General features: G+C 40.4%; 1 protein-coding gene across 1 annotated transcript in view; it reads left to right on the plus strand.

Moving 5' to 3' along the window:
* Window positions 1-10,718: 10,718 nt before the first annotated feature.
* Window positions 10,719-20,462, plus strand: part of TDRD7 (tudor domain containing 7) — a 32,595-nt gene continuing 22,851 nt past the window's right edge. Inside the window, exon 1 of the mRNA XM_072154623.1 lies at window positions 10,719-11,112. The gene's annotated coding sequence lies outside the window, so the exon portion shown is untranslated. The remainder of the gene's footprint in view (window positions 11,113-20,462) is intronic.

Here is a 20,462-nt window from a genome sequence, read left to right on the forward strand (position 1 = left end):
TAAACTCCCCGCCTCCATTACTTTATATAGTCTGCAGTTAACATCTCACATTAAAATTGATTTTCTGGATGATAACACCACACCGAGTAATGAAAGAAACATGTTCTTGAAGGCATTAAACAGGCTTGACAACATACTGGTAAAGGTTTATTAGGTCAATTTCTGCTCAAATGTTCCCATTAAGAGGTGTATGATCAATGTTGTCTGCTGAATGAAGTAGTAATATTTGCTATATATATATTTGCTATATGTAGCTGTGCAAGGTGAGATATTTTGCAGTACGTATGAAATTTTTTTTATCGGTAAAAATCGGAGAGGGAACCCAGCTCCACAGTTAAAAATGTCTTTATTTAATATACGTTTAAAATGAATGAGTTGGTATTGCCATCAATACTGACATGTGCCCTTAGATTTTTTCATACTTTGGCGTATGGAGCTGTGCAAGTTGTACTTTTTTGCAGGATGTGGTTTCATTGATACCATTTGTGGGAGTCCATGACCTTTTGATCACTTTTTTGCCAAAAGTTGCCAAATGACAAAAAAGTGGCTTTTCAGACATTTGGGTGATATTTCCCGTTTTGGGGTTCACTTGTCTATTGTTAGATTGGGACTTTTGTGACACAGCAATATCTAACATGTTTATAAATTTTATTGTTTATTTATCAGTTCTAGGGAAAAGAGGGCGAGTTGAACTTTTAGTTTTTTTGTTAAATTTCTTTTAACCTTTTTTTAATTTTTTTTATTTTACTATTAGATCCCCCAGGGAAGCGTGCGTTACAATTCTGTTAAATCAGTGTAATAAATGTGGCACACAGTCTGAATCAGCACCGGAACACCCCTTCAGGTGCAGAATTTTGTGGCGCGGCGGACATCGTGCAGCCACAACACACTTTAACCCCTTAAGGACGCAGGTTTTTTTTGCTCATTTCTCGCTCTCCACCTTCAAAAATCCATAACTTTTTCATTTTTACGTGTACAGAGCTGTGTAAGGGCTTATTTTGTGCGTAACAAATTTTACTTTCCCATAATGTTATTTATTTTAACATGCTATGTTCTGCGAAGCTGGAAAAAAAATTCCAAATGTGTTAAAATTGTGGGCTCAGCTTTTACGACTTTGACTGTGCGCTCCAAATAACACCTCTACTTTATTCATTGGTTCGGTACGATCGCGGTGATACCAAATTTATACAGGTTTTCATTTTCAAAAATTAAATGAATGTGTACAAAAAAGAAATAAATTTTTTTGCCATGTTCTGACGCTAATAACCTTTTCATACTTTGGGGTACGGAGCTTTGTGAGGTGTCATTTTTTGGGAAATGAGCCAATGTTTTCATTGCTACCATTTTAAGGTCTGTGCGACATTACTTTTTATTCCATTTTTTATGTGATATAAAAAGATGTAAAAGTCGCATTTCGGACATTTGGCGTTCCGGAGGTCACCGCCGGCCGTAACTGTTTTTATATTTTGATAGATCGGGAATTTTGGGACGCGGCGATACCTAATAAGTCTGTAATTTTTACTGTTTATTATGTTTTATATCAGTTCTAGCGAAAGGGGGGTGATTTAAATTTTTTATATTTTATAATTTTTAAAAAAAAAATAGAAACTTTTTTTTTTCACTATTTCTTAGACCATCTAGGGCAGTGATTTTCAACCTTTTTTGAGCCGCGGCACACTTTTTATACTTAGAAAATCCTGGGGCACACCACCAACCAAAATAGCACAAAATGACACTAAAACAGTCATATTATACATATAGTTAATAATATAGATTCTAAATTTATTTTACTCACTCATTGTGAAACCTGGGCCTGTTTCGATAAACACAAAAGGGATATCCTGGCAGGAATGGGGGAAAGACTCTTCCTCAACAGTTCTCAGTTTCTCCCTGTTTTTAGTATATGGTGCTGATTATTATGTGGCTCATATATTGCAAAATAAAGCTGGTACTTATAGTACTCCAGCCTCATGACTTTAGTATTTCTCATTTTACATTTCTCATTGTTATATGCAGTATACTGCTGGAGTACTAAAAGTACCAGCTCATATGCTGAGTATTCTGCCAACAGTTCATATACTCAGGCAACAGCTCATATAGTCAGCATTATTGGTGGGCATTACCTTGGCGGTGGGCAAATGCGAGACTCTCTTCGCTCTCAGGATGATGCGCTGGCCTCGGTGACGTCATTTTGTCGCTCGAGGTTCAAAACTTGCGCATGTGTTATTGTACACGTCTCCTACATTGAAAGAAGCCATGACTGCGCATCGCTGCGCATTGCTGGGAAACAAAACACGGGGGGCACCATAGTTTGGAGAACTTTCCCCGCGGCACACCGACCATGTGTCACGGCACACTGGTTGAAAATCACTGATCTAGGGTACATTAACCCTAGATGGTCAGATCGTTCCTACCATATACTGCAATACTTCTGTATTGCAATATATGGCATTTTTACATGTTTGCATGTTATTCGTTATTCATTGTAACAAATCGTCAGAAGCCATTTAGCCTCGGGTCAAACGAAGACCCAAGGCTACCATGGCAACCGATTGCCGCCCCCCAATGACGTTCGAGGGAGCGACAACCGGAATAAAGATGCCCACGCGCCGCTATCTTTTAAATGCCGCCACCGGCAACGGAAGGGATAATAGACCGCGGTTATTAGCGGTGGGGGTTTGCTGCAATATGCAACAACCCCCACCCTTGTATGAAGAGGACTCAGCCAGCGAGCCCTCTTCATACATTCCCTGCACCTCTGTGCCGTAGAGCTACGGCGCAAAGCGTTAAGGGGTTAATAAATGTGGGCCTATGTGGTGCAACTTGCACGAAGAAAGTGCAAACTAAAACTAGGTACATTGTGCCAGTTTTTATATATCTGGGCTACTGACTCAAGGACAAGAGGGCCCTAGATTGCGACCAGAGGTAAAAAATCATTTGTCTGGAAGAGGCCTCACTGCCTTCAAATTAACTTGTTTGGACTGTGGAATCGGAACCGTGTGCTGATCCAATGGGCCAAATACATTACACAGGATATGAGTCCTTGCATCATACTCTGCCAGCCGAACTGCATCCTAACATATTTGCAGAAGTCCTTACAAACGCAAGGACTTCTTCTGCTATCACTATATGCGATGCAAACACAATCTTACTTCAATAGGTGATTGCAGGAGAAGTCCATGCATTGCGCTTTGAAACACAAATGCCCCACCTGAACGCGGCATTAGGCCTCTGCACAGAGAGTTTTTGCATTCTGTTTTCTAGCCCCCATATTTGCGGTTATCTTATGTCAAACACAAGTACTGTTTTAGCTGAAGATGAATTATAAAATGGGGAAAAGGTTGAAAAAGGGAGTAAAAACAGGTCTACAAGCCCTTGTTTGTGGACAGAGGAAAGAAATATTGTGTGCAATAGTCCCGAGTTTGTGTTTACACCCAGGGTCTCTGTTGCAGTTTGTGATGGCAATGCCAGCTGGAGAACAGAAAGAGAGAAATGCTGAGGACAGGTGCTACTCCATTGCCCAGTTTAGACTTTAAAAATCACATGTAATACTAGAATGTATAAACTCACCCTGCAAAGCCCTTTACAATAGTCTTATACAGATAAATCAGATTATCCAGAATTGAAGTCTACAACACCTATATCTTCATTATATTGTTTCCAGTTGAATTCATTTATATGGTGCAAATGCTACAACCAATGTGTAATTCCTTTTGTAATGTAATGTGAGGGCAGACAGACTGGAGACATTATTTGTCACCTTTGACACAACTTCCCTCTAAAAGAAGAAAACAACTGATAAGGAGCCATCTGCAGTCTACATACATGAATGGCTAGTAAAACCACAAATGAATACTAGAAGACCTTGGTATGTTGAGAAAAGTGTAGAAGTTCCTTGTTAGCCAGGAAAAATAAAAAACCTTCTATCATGTTCAAAACTTTTGTGTAAAAACTAAAAAAGTGCATAAGGAATGATACCTTCATTGGCTAACCAGAAAAATTATATTTGTTGCAAGCTTTCAGGGCACACAGACCCATTCATCAGGCATGAATGAGAGAAAAACACAACATTGTGAGATGTTACACTAAGATAATTAGTACATATGGTGAGACTCAATTAAGATAAGCTAGGGCAATAAAACTGGAGTTTATGTTCCACAATAAAGGGCCATGGGTGAGTGATGGTCTAGGATGTCAGGGGTCTGGAGTCAGTCTTTTGTGGGGTTTGAAGTGACTCCATGTAATGAGCCATAAACCCAGGTGCATTATTGAGGACTTGTGTGTATTTGAAACAATCTTTATAGTAATCCAAAGTTTGATTAAATCGGGGTTGTGCGGTCCAATTTCACTTTTACCTTCTTGAAGTTTTTTTTGTCCTGCATGAGTCTGTGATATGGTCTCACCTTTGTCATAAAAGAATTATTTCAGTCATATTCTGCAGAAAAATTCTTCCACATCAAAGCTAAATTGTTCAAGTGGTTTTGTGGGACAAAATGTTAGTCCTTTAACCCCTTAAGGACGCAGGGTTTTTTCGCTCATTTCTCGCTCTCCACCTTCAAAAATCTATAACTTTTTCATTTTTACGTGTACAGACCTGTGTGAGGGCTTATTTTGTGCGTAACAAATTTTACTTTCCAGTAATGTTATTTATTTTAACATGCCGTGTACTGCGAAGCTGAAAAAAAATTCCAAATCTGGAAAAATTGTGGGCTCAGTTTTTACAACTTTCACTCTGCGCTCCAAATAACACCTCAGCTTTATTCTTTGGTTCGGTGCGATCGCTGTGATACCAAATTTATATAGGTTTTATTGTGTTTTAATACATTTTCAAAAATTAAACAAATGTGTACAAAGAAGAAAAAATTTTTTTTACCATCTTCTGACGCTAATAACTTTTTCATACTTTGGCGCACGAGCTGTGTGAGGTGTCATTTTTTGTGAAATGAGCCAACGTTTTCATTGCTACCATTTTGAAGTCTGTGCGACATTTTGATCATTTTTTATTCCATTTTTTATGTGATGTAAAAAGGTGTAAAAGTCGCATTTCGGACATTTGGGCGCCATTTCCCGTCTCGGAGGACACCGCCGGCCGTAACCGTTTTTATATTTTGATAGATCGGGCATTTTGCGACGCGGCGATACCTGATGTGTCTGTGATTTTTACTGTTTATTATGTTTTAAATCAGTTCTAGCGAAAGGGGGGTGATTTGAATTTTTCATATTTTATAATTCATATATATATACATTTTTTTCACTAGATCTTAGACCACCTAGGGTACATTAACCCTAGATAGTCAGATCGTTCCTACCATATACTGCAATACTTCTGTATTGCAATATATGGCATTTTTGCACTTGATTCATTACAATGAGCCACGAATCTGCAGAAGCCATTAAGCCTGGGGTCAAACGAAGACCCGAGGCTACCGTGGCAACCGATCGCCGCCCCCCATGATGTTCGGGGGCGCTGTGAATGGAATAAAGATGGCGGCGCGCGCGCCGCCGTCTTTAAAATGACGCCGGCGACTTTGCCGGCGGCAACGGACAGGTTAATAGCCGCGATCGGTGCAATATGCAACAACCCCCACCTCTGTATGAAGAGGACTCAGCCCGTGAGCCCTCTTCATACATTCCCTATACCTCTGTGCCGTAGAGCTACGGCGCAGAGCGTTAAGGGGTTAAATAAAACTTCTCAGCTGTGCTTGGTTTATACTGAGAGAGGTTTACAACAGGGGATGATAGATCAAAGCTGTGGTGTGGGTTTTTTTTTCCTTGTTCTTTGAGACCTGCTCTCATCCCACAGCTCCAGTTCTTCTTGGATACAAAATGTATATACGCTGGAGCCGCGCGCTGGAGCGGAGGAGGAAGGGACCCCTCCATTGAGAACAGCACCGCACAGCCGCAGATGGAGGCAAAGATAGAGCGTGCCGCCATTGCCTTATATGGCGACTATATTACTCATATTTCCAGGCACCATGACTGTGGTAATCTTCTTATATTTGTTATCCATGTGCTCCTTGCTTTTAAAATCAACTTTAACAAATACATAGTGACATGAAAACGCGTGCATCAGCATACCATGTGTGAATGCACCTTAAGGGCCTCTGGAAACACCCACTAGAGCCCTTTTGACTCATTAGCATAATTGTAAAAATGTATAAAATTGAGGCCATAGATTACAAATATAAGAAGATTACCACAGTCACAGTGACTGTCTTTTCACATTTGAGTATAGGAGAGAATTATGACTTTTTCATGGCTTGTATTCTAGAAACTTGTCATACAAGCCATGATAAATGCCACAGACTTGTAAGGGGGCGACATTTTGTGGACCAACCACTGCTCTGGGGACATATTATGAGTCACAGTTCTATATGTTACAAAGATTTCCAATGGAACAACAGCAACCGTAATCATGATTTCAGCTGGGGCTCCTTCCATCATATCTAACTATGATGCTTGGATTCCAAGACTGATTTTAATGTTTATATGAAATTGAATTCCTGACAATGATGACCTATTAGAACATGTTCATGATGGCTTTTGTCTGGATTTATATTGGTCAATAAATGTGACAAAGTTCTTTACTCTGTGTAACATGGCTGGGATAGCTAAAAGATTCTTTCTATAGTGTTAGCCAGTGGTTCTTGGCGACTGATACTTTGCTAACTAAAAATGATGATAACAATGTCAAGCTTTAACCTCTTAACGCTCAGCATCCGATATATCGGACGCTGAGCGCAGTGACTTAGCGCTCAGCGTCCGATATATCGGACGCTGAGCTGATGCCGGTTCAGCTCAAGATCTGAGCCGAACCGGCATCGGGAAAGACGGGGTGCCGGCTGTGACTAATAGCCGGCACCCCAGTGTAAGACCCGCGATCGGAGTTGTCTCCGATCGCGGGTGCTTAACCCGTTAAATGCCGCGGTCAGCGCGACCGCGGCATCTAACATGTATCTGGGGGATCTTTCCCCCACGATCGGCTCCCCCGAACCGTTTTCGGGGTGCGCCGATCGTTGCTATAGTAACTCTGGGGTCCGATCTGGACCCCAGAGTTACCTGCAAGAATTGCCAGTAAGATGGCGTCTGTGACGTCATCTTACTGGCACAGTGCCAGCCTATGCAAGTGTATAGGCTGACACTGATAATACTCTGCAATACATGAGTATTGCAGAATATTATCATGAAGAAGCAATCAGATGATTGCTTCTTCATGTCCCATGGTATAAAAGTGAAAAAGTAAAAAAAAAAAGTTATTCAATAAAAAAATAAAGTCATAAATCACTAAAAATGCCCCAAACCCCCAAAACATATAAAGAGACATATAACTCAAAAAAAAGTCTAAATCATAACACAAACCCCACATATATAGTATCACCGCGTCCGTAACAACCCGTAGAATAAAAGTAAATCATTATTGAACCCGCACGATAAACGCCGTAAAAAAAAACTGTTATAAACCCTCCAAAAATTATGATTTTTACCTTTTCAATCCCACAAAAAATGCTATAAAGTGTGATCAAAAAACCATATGTACTGCGACATGATACTGGTGCAATGTACAACATGTCCCGCAAAAAACAAGCCATCAACCAGCTCCGTAGCCAAAAAAGTAACAAAGTTATGCCACTTGGAAGACGGCAATACATAAATGATAGATTTTTCCCCACATTAGGGTTTTGTTTGACAAATTTAGTAAAACGTAAGAAAATATATTCATGTTTGGTATCCCCGTAATCGTATCAACCCATAGAATAAAGATAACATGATTATTAGTCTATACGGTGAACACCAAAAAAAAAAGAAGTAAAAAATCCAGTACAGAATTGATGCTTTTCTACTCCTGTCCTCAAAAAACGTTCCTAAATTTTCAACAATAGGTGATACAAACCCCAAAATGGTAACATTGGAAAAAGCATCTCATCCCGCAAAAAAAATGGCATCACATGGCCCCAATAACGAAAAAGCGAAAATTTTATAGCCTTCAAAAGGGGCCAATGAGGAAACTAAAATCCTGGCAGCTGCAGCGCCCTCCTTCCCTTCTGCACCTCGCTGTGCCCCCATAACACAAGTCACAGCCACATGTGGGGGGTCTTTGTACTCAGGAGAAATTGCAGAACAAATTGTATGGTGGGTTTTCTCTTTTTATCTTTTGGAAATGTGTAAATTTTAGGGCTAAATGAACGTATAAGGGAACAATATGACCATTCTAAATTTCACCTCCATTTTGATTCAATTACTATGAAGATCTCAAGGGGTTAACAATCTTCGTAAAAGCTGTTTCTGATAGCTTGAGGGGTGCAGATTTGAAAATGGGTTGGTTATATAGGGGGTTTTGATGCTAAATATGTAAAATTTCATTCCAAACTGTATTTATCCCCAAAATAGTCAATTCTGAAAATCCGGAAAAGCGATATTCTATTTGCAAGCCGCGTGACATCAAAATAAATTATCCAGACATTTCAGAAATTATGAAAATGTAAAGTAGACAAATGGGAAATGTTATTCTGCAACTTATTTAGGTGGTAAATCGATCTGCCTGAAAACGCAATGATTTTGAATTTCGAAAATGGCAAATTTTTCCAAAAATTTATCATATTTTCTTTTTTTTTGTAAATAAATGCAAAACTTATCTGCCAAAATTTACCACTAAAATGAAGTACAACATGTGGGGAAAAAACAATCTCAGAATCGCTTTGATAAGTAACAGTGTTCAAAAGTTATAACCGTATAAAGAGACGCAAGTCAGAATCCAAAAAATCGGGCTGAGCCTTAAGCTACAAAATGGCTGCGTCCTTAAGGGGTTAAAGACTACTCCGGTCTCTTCATAAGGCATGGTGTAAGACAATATCTGAATAGAACAGACATTTGTACACAAATGGACACAGTAAGGCTATGGTTGATGAGACAAGTGATAAGAAACAGAACAATCAAAGTAAGGAGAGAAGAGTAAACACTATTAGCAGTAAATATCACTTGGGGAGTGATATAGTTTTATTGCTCCTTGGATGAGATCTGGTCCATGGCAGTGATGACTCCTCCAGGTTAAGAGTCATAAATCCACATGTGATATCCATCCCTGCCCTCACAGAGTGTCAAATGTTATCATCAAGTTGTACTACCAGACCCTCCTTGTCTCTCTGAGATTTGAAATTGTCTTTTAATACAAGGACTTTAACCCCTTAGTGACCAAGCTCATTTGCGTCACTTTATCTGGTTACAACTTTAGAACGTTATAAATTATTCCATTCTTTTTTAGTTTGTTTTTCCGTGACATTTTGTACTTCAAGTTAGTGGGAAATTTTGGTTGATATATTTTGAATTTATTTATGAAAAAGTGGCGAATTTCATAAACATTTTCCAAAAATGTGCTATTTTCAACGGGTACCCTATGGTTCTCTCTTTTTGCATGATAACCCTAATTTAGAAATGTTTTGTGGAGGCTGGGAAGGTGTTTATTTCTGTGATTAATGTTGGAGCAAATGCCAAGACTGTTCCACCTGAGGTATGTTGGGCGATCTATCGGTTCTTGGTACAATGATGTTGATATTTGATTGTCTGTATGTTGATGACAATATATGGAAAATGTATTTCATTGAATGAATAACTGAGGGTCAGATTAATGCTGCGATGTAACTGGAGGTCATTTAACTTTTCTCTTATATTTACAACTTTTTAGTGTAATAGCATATTTATGCCACAGTTTGCAACTTTTTTTTACCCGCATAGAAACGTTAGCACAAATTATTCAGTTTTGTGCCAGATATATTTTTAAAGGGGTTGGCCACTTTACGTCATGTTATTAGTAATGGGTGTGGAAGTGTGTGTGTTGGGGCAGGATATTAGGTCATTTACCAATATACATCTATTTATAGTTCTGCACTGCTTTCTTGATATGTAAAGTTAAGCCTCCCGTCTTTTACCTCATCAGCCATACATTCCTGTCCATAAAATGGCCACAGATGGAGGGTCATGTGATCTTTGACCATGCCAACTGCCAAGACCATGATCTTATATTCATAAATACTATCATAAGGTCCTAGCAGGGCGACTGTTTATGGACAGATCAGATCACATGACCCTCCGTCTGTGGCCATTGTGTCCTGATGTGGACACAGTTGCAATTTTGGCGCATTTCGTTGGTTAAAAAGTCACAAACTCCAATCAGGCATAGGAGAAACTTTACAAGGTTGCAAAAGAGTTTGTGACTTTTGCAAAACATCCACTGACGCAGCTGGCTGATATATCAACCTCTAACCTAAATGAAAAAAGTCCAGAACCCGGAATTACCAAAAATAGGTACAAACAAATGTCCTGCGTAAAGATAAATGACCCCCATTGAAGGTCGTATTAAACTTCTTTTTAGCATGGTGTTTTAAACTCCTTTTGTGTGGCATCACCCTGAGGGCGCGTTCACACTTTGCGCTTTGGCCTGCGTTTGAAACGCATTACAACAGCTGAGAGGTGATTTGCCTAATTACATTACTATTTACATTTGTTAACGCATGTGTTAACAAAACACATGCATTAACATCATGTGTTTTATAAATGCAATGAAAACGCAGGCCAAAACGCAACGTGTGAACGCGCCCTGAGTAGGATGTCAGCCATGAACCCATAGCTGCCAGGGTCTTGTGGAGTAAGTGGCCAGAGGTCTGGCTCTCCAGTCTAGCTATGAAACTATAATGATAGATGTGGTTCAGATCAGCTCCATTTCTGTTTATTTGTAGACCCTTTACCTTGCGTGTGAGGACCACCTACCCTTCAGTGTATTTTCCCTAATTCTGACTTCTTCCTCCAGCACTGCGCGCCGCAGCCCCCATGAGCAGAGCCAGAACCAGCAGCACTGGGCCGGGTGACGGGCACACGTGCTAGAGGCGGGCAGTGGGCGGGTTCTTGTCCAGGACGAGGCAGAGGGACCGGGAAGACGAAAGTGAAGAGAATCCACAGGGGCTGGAAACGAAACTGACAGAACGTAGGGAGCGGTCGTGTGACTCCACTACTGCCTCACACACTCCCAGTGACTGGCATGTCCGCCGGCCGCGGCCACTGAGGGAGAGACACGGCGGGGCCGTTACAGCAGCAGGAGCGTGCGGCGGGACCCTGACAGCGGTAGGTATAGTGTACGTTATGGTGGACAGCACTGAGGAGAGCAGGGTGGGCGCACAGGTGTAGTGTGTATGTGCAGCTGTCTCCGGCCTCCGCTACTTCTCCTAATCTGCCGTATAATCCCTTATATCTGCCAGACAGAGACCCTTCTAATCCGGCACAGTATGGGAGAAACCATTGTGACGATCATGGGTTGTATTCACATTTACATCCTGTGATGTACGGGTCACATAACGGACTTGTACCCTGTCTGTCAGCTTGATTTAGAAGGGTGCAAGTTATTTTCCCTGGAAAAGTTGCACAATGTGATTGTGTTGTAATGTTGTCCCATATGTATGGTCATATTCCTGAGTCTTCTGCAGGGGTCTGCGATGAGTCAAATACCCTCGAAATCAGCAATTGTTGTGTAAAAGTTTAAAACAGAAAAAAAAACCAATGATTCCAGTGTCTGTACCCCAGGCTCCAGAGTTCTGGCTCTTGTTTGACATCATTTAGGTTATTATTGCTGCCACTATGGGATGGAGGTTGTTTTGGCCTTTTGAATGCTGTTGCAGCAGTTCTAAATTATTAATAACATGTTACCCCAATTTTGCTGGTCAGTATGATTCTGATGATACCCGATTGTGGCTGTTGTACAATGCATATACACTTTTGTTTAAAAAAAAAAAAAAAAAACACACACAAAAAAAATGACATTTTAGATATTGTCAGTAATACGTGTTCAGCGTATGTAACTGTACACTTTGGTGTGATATTAAGACCACATCAACAGTTATCATGGTGTGTCTAAAAGAGATTAAAGTGGTTTTCTCCATCTGGGCATACACATTGAATTCAATATACATATTTTTATATTTTATTTCTTTTTTTTTTAATACATAAATGTACATGTGTACCATGTTGTCCCTTTAAAAACAAGATGGCTGTCCTTGGATACGACTACTCCCACACCCTGGCAACGATGCTCACGCATGTGCTTCTATTGAGTTGCCCAACCACAAGGTTTCAGTATTTCAATATACGCCAGAGGTGGTCGTATCCAAGGACAGCTGTCTTTTTTTCCATGAGACTACAGGCTACATTTATGCAATCGATAAGATGTGTGTAGTAACTAAATTAAATGTCAATGTCCAGGTGGTAATACCCCTGCAAGTATTATGCAAGGAATGACTTGCTGAGTACAGAGACAATGGGCTTGTTCCGCCTAGTTGATGGCATCAGTTTAAGTATGCACCCTGCTGGTCCATTTATTTTCTTTGGGACTCCCATAGAGGGCCCAGTGCAGTGTTAGGTTATGTCCAGCTGTCCCATAGAGTGAATGGAGCAGCTGGGTCCATGCCTGTCACTCTATTCATAGTAAATAGGTGATAACATTTTAGGCCACTGCACACATTGCAGAGTTTACCATTACATGGTAATTTTGCAGCAATACTGCAACCATCAAACATTAGCCAAAATAGTTTTTTGATGTGTTCCATGCAGCAATTATGCTGTGGCAGGGGGATCGGCGTTCAACTTTTGCACAGGGGTCTGTTGTTTTGCTTGAAATACCAGCAAGCAAAAGACGTTTCTCCTGTTGTTATTTTTCCCACAATGACCCAGATTTATTAATATTGCTGCACCTGTTTTTTGGTGCAGTTAGCATATAAATACATGTACAGACTGCTTATACATGTATGGTGTCACGGCTGTAATACACAAAACTGCCCCTAGAGTGGTGTTCAAGTGAGCATTTGGCATAAAGTCCTGGTCGTGCAGACGAACGTGGACATGAAGTCCGGTCATTTCTAATGATGATTCAAATTTTTTTTTTTTTTTAATTATTTGGCTCCCAATTACAGATCAGTAACATAACTCTTTGTCCTACAGCAATCCAACACTGCATGGTTCCTGCTTTTTTTTTTTGTGCTCCGGGTAGCTTGTGACAACCAGCAGTTGAGCAGTCAGATGCCATATAAAGGCCAGGCTGGTATACAGGAGCATAACCTGTATAGGGTAAGCCATCAGACCTGATTGGCCGCTGCACAATAGGTAGCAGTAGTCGTGCAGTGTTGGATTGACGCAGGATAGAAGTGAATACTTATTTTGTTATGTTACTGGCCAACGCTTGGGAGCTTAACCCCTTAAGGACGGAGGGTTTTCCGGCTCATTTCTCGCTCTCCAACTTCAAAAATCCATAACTTTTTCATTTTTCCGTGTACAGACCTGTGTGAGGGCTTATTTTGTGCGTAACAAATTTTACTTTCCCGTAATGTTATTTATTTTAACATGCCGTGTACTGCGAAGCTGAAAAAAAATTCCAAATGTGGAAAAATTGAAAAAAAACTGCACGTGCGTACATTCTTGTGGGCTCAGTTTTTACGACTTTCACTCTTCGCTCCAAATAACATGCCTACTTTATTCTTTGGTTCGGTGCGATCGCGGTGATACCAAATTTATATAGGTTTTATTGTGTTTTAATACATTTTCAAAAATTAAACGAATGTGTACAAAAAAGAAAAAAATTTTTTTGCCATCTTCTGACGCTAATAACTTTTTCATACTTTGGCGCACGGAAATGTGTGAGGGGTCATTTTTTGCGAAATGAGGCGACGTTTTCATTGCTACCATTTTGAGGTCTGTGCGACATTTTGATCATTTTTTATTTCATTTTTTATGTTATGTAAAAAGGTGTAAAAGTCGCATTTCGGACATTTGGGCGCCATTTCCCGCCTCGGAGGTCACCGCCGGCCGTAACCGTTTTTATATTTTGATAGATCGGGCATTTTGGGACGCGGCGATACCTAATATGTCTGTGATTTTTACTGTTTGTTATGTTTTATATCCGTTCTAGGGAAAGGGGGGTGATTTGAACTTTTAATATTTTATTAATTTTTTTTATCTTTTAAACTTTTTTTTTTCTTTTTTTTTTCACTATTTTTTAGACCATCTAGGGTACAATAACCCTAGATGATCAGATCGCTCCTACCATATACTGCAATACTACAGTATTGCAATATATGGCGTTTTTGCAGGTCTTACATTACAATGAGCCACTGGCTCATTGTAACGAACCTGCATAAACCATGTAGCCTCGTGTCAAGAGAAGACCCGAGGCTACCATGGTAACCGATCGCCGCCCCCCGATGACGTTCGGGGGCGTGGCGATCGAAAAAAAGATGGCGGCGCCCGCGCGCCGCCGTCTTTTAAACGCCGCCCGCGACTTTGCGGGCGGCGTTTAGAGGGTTAATAGCCGCGATCGGTGCAAGCACCGACCGCGGTTATTAGCGGTGGGGGTTTTGTGCAAAATGCAAAAACCCCCACCTCTGTATGAAGAGGACTCAGCCCGTGAGCCCTCTTCATACATCCCTTATACCTCTGCGCCGTAGAGCTACGTCGCAGAGCGTTAAGGGGTTAAAGGGGTATTCTCTTTTGGATATTTATATTTAATTAAAGCCATCTGCCGTATAAATACATTTCTTCAATTGAATGTTATTAAAAAAATAAATTCTGTGTGAAGATAATTTCCCGTAAATGTAGCCCTTTGGTCCCTTAGAAACTGAGGACAGCTGTCACTGGATACGATCACCTCTGTTGGAGAAATTGCACAAAAAATTATTGTTGTCTAGTATGAAATGGAGTTACTTTATGTCCCACAGCCGTCCTGTGATAATGAACAATGAGTCCAGGTGGTTGGGCGCCTCAATAGTGGTGGTCATATCTAAGGACAACTATTCTGTTTCTAAGGGACACCGTGACTACATTTGTGGGAAATTATCTTCAGTACATTTTTAATAACATGCAATTGAAGAAAGGTATATATTTGGGAATACCCCTTTATTTAAAAAGATATATTGGGCGTCAGGCCACACTAACATTTTTCAAAAAGGCTAATAATACTCCTCTCACAGTTTGAGGGGTATTTTTAGCTGAGTAAGAAATTTTCAGTAATACAAAGGTGTAGATGGTTAATATATGTCTATTTATACAAGAAAATTGTTACTCATTTTCTTTGCCTTAGGCTGCATTCACGCAAACGTAGCATACGTTCACCGTGATGGAGAGGAGGGATGCATAGCGAATATGTCCTATCTTTTCCCATGTACGGAGCAGTACTGTGTCGCACCGTGCAGCCATAGCTGTCTATGGGGGGGACGTGTGAATTTAGCATTGGTAGACAATTAGAGTAATATTACACAATGTATTAAAAAAGTGGTGCCTTTTTATAATTTTTTTTTTTTTTTTTTTTAATAAAAATGTTTTCTACAGGAGCAAGGAACTCATTATATGTGTTCCCTAATTTTCTTGTGTAGATCCCAGATAACAGTGGTATTGAAACCTCTCACTGTATCACTGTCTGCCGTGGCAGGGACTGACCATATCAGTCCCTGTCAAAGTACAGGATCATGCTGTCATATAGACCGCTCTATCCTGTTGATCACTGTGTGTGTGCAGAGCTACTCACCGCTCTGCCCACAGCCACTGTAGAGTGTCATGTGCCCTGAGCTCTGGTCGCATAACCTTCTGGTGGAACCGCAAGCTGGCCCGGCAGGGGTGGAGGTGCGGCACTGCATTACACAGCAGAGTGGTGATATTCTCCTACTTTGCAGGATCGTATTGATCGCCAGAAATACTCGGTCACCAGCATTTAAACAAGAAAATAACAAAGCATATGTTGGGAACATGACCTTTAATGAATTAAGTTTTCATAAAAAGGATGCTGGTGGGGGTGAAACGAAGAGCCACAAAAATAAGGGGTATGGAGGGTCTCGGTTATGAGTTATTAGATTTATAAATAGATTTATTTAGCTGGAAAAGGGATGACTACAAAGGGACGCGATTAATTTATATAAATATATGAATGGTCCATACAAAAAATATGGTGGAAAGTTGTTCCAGATCAAATCAAAAGACAAGGGGTACTGTGTCCATCTGGTGAAAACAAGGTTTAATCATCAGAGGTGACAGGGCTTTTTTGCTATGAGAATTGTCAATCTGTGGAATAGCGCTGGTCACAGCAGGGGCGAGATGCCTTTTTACACCTTAAAAACATGATGGTTATGTTATATAGAATTATTTCCCCTAAGTTCCCTTCCGTATCCAATCCCTTCCCTTCTGTGTTTGAACTTGATGGACATGTTTTTTTTTTTTTTTTTTTCAACCGTATAAACTATGATACTATGAAGTACATTTTTCTTTGACAGATGTGAGATATATCTTATGTAGGACGTGCTAGTCTTGATAATATAATTTTTATAATGGTTTTGAGGGGAAAAACTACTCAAACATGTCCAAAATAAGTCCTCCATAGGCTCTGTAAACTGATAAATAATATTTATTTTTTAATGGTTGTTTTAGTATAACAATTTACAAGAGCCTCAGTGACTGAAGAAGTAAACCTCTATGGAGGCAGTTATGATTACTTGGTCCCCTAAACACAGAACATCTAAGACCCCTGCACATGGTGTGTGGTCATCCGAGCGTAGTTTCCATAGAAATCCAAGCGGCCGCCAACTTGTCCCATTTTTGCACGTCAGCCACCTAGCCAGGTTATATGCTTCTTTTTGCTACATTATAGTAATTTAACAAAGTCCAGTTATAATCAAGTTAAAGGGGTTGGTCACTAACCAGGGCAAATATAAGACCTTAATGGTGTCATCCATATCATACTGTATCCTGGTAAAGTTTATTTGCCTCCCACGTGAGCTATAGTTCATGCGACCCACTGGCAGCACTTGGTGTGACTTCCTGCATTCCAACAGGCTTCCGGCTGATAAGGGGGATGAGCACTCGCTGTATTCACCTAAATGTCCTTGGAACATTTCTCCTACTATTGACATGAGACTTTTCTCTCCTATTGGTCAGCCTGCCACCTGAACGCTTCAAGTGATGCGATCAAAGCATATGCTCCTGTCTAAGGTTGCACAATGCTTCAGAATTTCTATACCCTTTTGGTTTTAAAAGGGGCAAAACGGTTCAGCCTAGGATTTCCTTTTGTTTAAATCCTGAGTATGTGATCATTGCTCCACCAGTCAGAGAGCAGGAACACATTACATGCTGTGTGTGAGTGTGGGGCAATGAGTGGAGACACAAGCCAGATGATTCTGTTCTGTGGTGCTTGAGGTAACTGTAAATAACAATGTTGCACTGATCACATCCCACTGACCTCTCCAGCCCTGGGCCCCTGGATGCATGACAGTTTACCCGCTCATCACCATGATAATACTGCGGCCAGGCTGTGGTCATAAGTGAAGGCTGCCAATGCTGTGATAAAGCATTGCAGGAGAAGTTTAACCCACTCACCCCGGAGTTGGACCTGTGTGGCTTATTGTGCTTCTTTGTGCCTAGCGTCAGGGAGGTCTGGATTTGGTGTGAAAAAGTTAAACTGACCAGTCACCATGAAGAAGCTGCAGAGGTCATATCAGTGGTAATAAGCATTTCTAAGATGCCATGGGTAAAACACTGCAGGAAAAGTTTAAAGGGAACGTTGACGCCACATTTTCACAAATACAGCTAGAGTTATATTACCTAAATGCCACTCTTCTTTTAGCTACTTTTTGTTGGATTATCAGGTATCAGAGGGGGCATGTCCTGCTTGGCGGGCTCCTCCTCCACATGCCATATGTCTTTTTACTAGTCAGCACTTCATGTCATGTGACACGGGTGCTGTCACTTACCATTTACATTTGCAAAATGTACTCCAAGTATGTATCTGATTACATAAAATCACAGCAGCCTCCATGGACTTCTACTCCTCTCCATCGTCCATACAGTTTTCTATGATTTCAGATCTGTGATCAGATACATACATGAGGTAGATATGGCAAATTATAGGATGAAAATGACCTTAGATGACATCCCTGATCACATGACATGAATGTAACACAAGGCACAGTGTAAAATAAATTGATACAATATTTTTTATAAGTAGACAGATTTTTATATATCTGTAGTTAAATTTTGGCAGATGGTCCCTTAGTACTAGTTCCATGCAGCAGCATGTCCTTGTGAGACCTGTCGATTAGTAACAAGATTTCAAGAGACAGAGCTGTTAGTCAAAATAAGGGGGGTGTCATTGACTGACAGCTGGGGGGAAATAACAAATCGTATCTTGAACAAGAGTCCAATATGCTTATTTGCATATCGGGAAAAATTTATTTTATTGAGGTCCAGTGTGTCACTGGCAGCTAATTTTAGATGATATGGGGCATACTTGTAACCCTTTACCAACAGGCATTGTTGGTTTGGGGGGTAAAATGCTGGTGACAGATCTTCAACCTGTTCAGCCCTGGACCTGAAACTGGCCCTGAAGAAGCTGCAGCTGAGAGTCCTGGTGATAAAACCTTCACTTTGAAATACTAGTTCTGTACTTCTAGTCCCGTCCTGGGACAGAATTAAGAAACGTTCAATTTGTTCAAAACAAATTTACTAAAATGCCCTTATATGGTATTTGTATTTAAAAAACCCCTGAATGGTTGAAAGGAAGATTAACAGCACATGATGCAAACAAAGAAATCCCTTAACTAGCTCAGTCAATGGAAAACTAAAACAGTTAAGACTTTAGGAAGTTGGTGATGCAAAAACTAAGCAAACATTTTTCATTTGGATAGTGTTTTTTTTTCTTTGTATGAAAAGTATCGTATTGGTATTGAGTATCCTGATACTTTTCCAAATATCGTATCTCAGTACTGGTATCGGTGCACCCCTACTCCCGTCGCATTACTTTATATCGCTGCCGCGTTGCAGATCCCTTTCCCTTCACACCATGCATGTGAAGTTCCATGAACAGAGAGCCGCCATCTCTATAGGTGAAACTTCGGCTATAAAGTTTAAAAAGTGTCTTAAACCACGATGCAGCGGTTTAAGACACTAACAAAAATAAGCACCAGCTCACCCTGAGCCGGTGCTCAGTATTCCTGTCTTACACCTACCACTTCAACACTGTAGAATAAAATTAAATAGTTATTGAACCCGTACGATGAACTCCGCAAAAAAAACCTTAAAAACCTGCCATAAATTATGATTTTTACCTATTGAATCCGTACTCCAGAATGATACTCTTGCAAAGTACAACATGTCCCGCAAAAAACAAGCCATCAACCAGCTCCGTAGCCAAAAAAGTAAAAATGCTATGCCACTTGGAAGACGGCGATGCAAAAATGATAGATTTTCCCTACATTCGGGGTTTTTTTGGCAAATTTAGTAAACCTAAAAAAAATATTCATGTTAGGTATCCTCATAATCGTATCGACCCATAGAATAAAGATAACATGGTTATACGGTGAACACGAAAAAAAAAAAAGTCAAAAATCCAGTACAGAATTTATGCTTATCTACTTGTGACCTCAAAAAAAGTTCCTAACAATAGGAGATACCAACTGCAGGGCGCTCCTTCCGTTTTTTTTTTTTTTTTTTTGTTTTTTTTTGTAAATAAACGCAAAACTTATCAGCCAAAATTTACCACTAAAATGAAGTACAACATGTGGAGAAAAAACAATCTCAGGATCGCTTTGATAAGTAAGTGTTCAAAAGTTATAAACATATAAAGAGACGCAAGTCAGAATCCAAAAAATGGGACTGAGCCTTAAGCTTCAAAATGGCTGTGTCCTTAAGAGGTTAAGCTTTATTGTTAATCCTGGTTCTTATGAGAATCCAACATTTTTAAAATCCAATTGTCACAGAGACCAAAAAAAAAATTTGGCTGGGGCTACAATTATAGAATGTACAGTTCCGACTTGCCTACGAATTCAATTTAAGAACAAACCAACAGAACCAATCTTGTACATAATCCGGGGATTGCCTGTAGATTTTCATTTTTAGGGAAAGGGGACAATGTGGCACTTGTGGTGTTCATCCTACAAACTGGTTACCTGTTATCAATGTCTGTCCAGTGGGCGGCTGCAGCATCAATCAAGTATATGGCGGAGAGAGCACTTGGCTATTTGCTTGGAGGGAGCAGTTTAGGCTTCCTACCCCCAGTGCTTGGCATCCCAGCAGTGTGGGTCCTTCATGTTTATGGTCCTGTTGGAACAGAAGTGATATTGGCTCATTCATTGTATACGTTACCGCTGCGCCACTCTCTGAATATGATCTTGAGGCTAAGAATTAGCAGAGCAGTAGTGCTGCTGCCCAATACATCCAATAATAAAGCTTTTTACTTACAGCCAATGGTAGGTCAGTAAAGAACGTTATTATTCTTAAAAGATTTGCCATATCATTGCCCGATAGTACAGATCTGCGGAGTCTTTCATCATGAGAAAAATGGTGTCCACAAGTCTATACAAGAGTTCAGCCATAGCAGTGGAGGGGAAGGCTCTGAGCTGTGTTCCATAGCGGGGACCCGTCACAGCAGGAGGGCTGTTGGCATGTGCTGC

Source organism: Engystomops pustulosus, chromosome 1, assembly GCF_040894005.1.
Source record: "Engystomops pustulosus chromosome 1, aEngPut4.maternal, whole genome shotgun sequence".
Classification (NCBI taxonomy): domain Eukaryota; kingdom Metazoa; phylum Chordata; class Amphibia; order Anura; family Leptodactylidae; genus Engystomops; species Engystomops pustulosus.